The sequence below is a fragment of the Hydra viridissima genome, unplaced genomic scaffold (genome assembly GCF_058129835.1).
Source record: "Hydra viridissima isolate aposymbiotic clone 2 unplaced genomic scaffold, HvirCarnegie_v1 scaffold_16, whole genome shotgun sequence".
Taxonomy (NCBI): Eukaryota; Metazoa; Cnidaria; class Hydrozoa; order Anthoathecata; family Hydridae; genus Hydra; species Hydra viridissima.
Genome location: NW_028324315.1, coordinates 6,609,733 through 6,611,395, shown reverse-complemented (window position 1 = coordinate 6,611,395; position 1,663 = coordinate 6,609,733). Strand labels below are relative to the sequence as shown.

Sequence of the window (1,663 nt, the reverse complement as noted above, 5' to 3'; positions counted from 1 at the left end):
GATCTACCAGCAAACTGCTAGAGCTGTGCTGCGTTTGCTCTCGTCTTCTCCATGAACATTCAATTTTTAATGGGACAAGAGTTTAAGTTTTTAAAAAGAGTCCGACTTGTTTGCAAAACGTCCAAGAAACATTTGCAAAGTCACAAAAATCGTAGAAAACGCTAAGTCAGTTAAGAAAACGTGTTCGCCTATAAAAATGCTCAGTTACTTAAGAAGATGCATGCTCGGTTAAAATATCGCTAGGCAACTCAAGAAATTCCTCTTTCGATAGTAAAAAGGCTCGTGCGGTTAAAAAAAGTGTTCGTTTAATAAAGTGTTCTTTCGCCTAACAAAATAACCCTAACGGTTAAAAAAACTCTTAAAAAGTTCCTCGCTCGGTTTAGAAAATACTCAGCCTTGCTCGATTAAAAAAAAAACGCTTGTGCGGTTAAATTTACAAGTGTTCTGTTAAAAAAAAAAACCTGTAACCCTAACCCTAACCCTAACCCTAACCCTAACCCTAACCCTAGCCCTAACCCTAACGGTTAAAAAAACGCTTGTGCGGTTAAAAAAAAACACTTGTTCAGTTAAAGAAACGGTGGTACGGTTAAAAAAAACCCTTGTTCGGTTAAAAAAGCACTTGTTCGCTTAAAAAAATAGTTGCTCGGTTAAAAAACCGTCTTACGGTTAAAAAAAAACTCTAGTTCGGTTAAAGAAACCGTGGTACGGTTAAAAAAACCCGCTTTCGGTAAAAAAAAAAAAAAAAAAAAAGCACTTGTTCGTTTAAAAACACTTGTTCTGTTAAAAAAAAAATCACTTGCTCACTGGAAAAAACACTTGTTCGGTTAAAGAAACGCTTGTTCGGTAAAAAAAAACTCTTGTCCGGTTAACCCTAACCCTAACGGTTAACAAATACCCCGCCGATTAATGAGTTACGCGGCTGCTTAGGAAAATCCTCGGTCGGTTATGAAAACACCCAACCGCTTAACTCTTTCATGCACCAATTATTTTTCTGTAACTAACATAACTCATAAAAAAACATCTACAAAATGACAGTGGTACTATGAAATGTTAAATTAGACTTTTTCTACAGCCTTTTTCAACTCTCATTTATAAAACAATATTGTTTTCAATCGGTTAGAATGCACCATTTGAATTGGGGAAGCTTAGCTTGATTTGTTGTTATACAACAACCCAGCGCATGAAATGGTTAAAGAAATACCCACCTGCCTAAGAAAATACCCAGTATCCTAGGAAAATCTAGTATCCTTAAAAAAAAATAAAACCCTCTGTCTCTTGAACATAAATGCAAAAATCATTTAAAAAAGCAAATTCATTTTCAAAAAACGTTTAAAAAGTGTAAACCACTTATTAAAAGAAGACTTTACAAAATACTTCACTGCTATTTAAAAAATACTACACATCTATTTCAGAAATTCCAAAACCACACTACAAAATGAATTTCAAAAACATTTGTTTGTTTTCAAGACAGAAGTTTTCATTACAGAAGACGCTGAATCCATTTTAAAAAGATGCACAGTGAAAAATGCCTACTTTTTATTTTTTTCAAAGGCTCGGTCACTTTCAAAAATTGCAGTCCCTTTTAGAAAAAAAAGAAGTCTTTAATTAAGAAGCAAAAGGTCTCTTTAAAAAAGAAATACAAGTTTTCATTTTAAGAATGGTA

General features: G+C 33.6%; 2 protein-coding genes across 4 annotated transcripts in view; both read left to right on the top strand.

The window, feature by feature from the left end:
• LOC149877743 (uncharacterized) overlaps positions 1 to 1,663 on the top strand; it is a 392,865-nt gene that overhangs the window by 29,198 nt on the left and 362,004 nt on the right. The window lies entirely within an intron of this gene.
• LOC145181722 (uncharacterized) overlaps positions 1 to 1,663 on the top strand; it is a 96,011-nt gene that overhangs the window by 1,088 nt on the left and 93,260 nt on the right. The gene's annotated exons all lie outside the window — the stretch shown is intronic.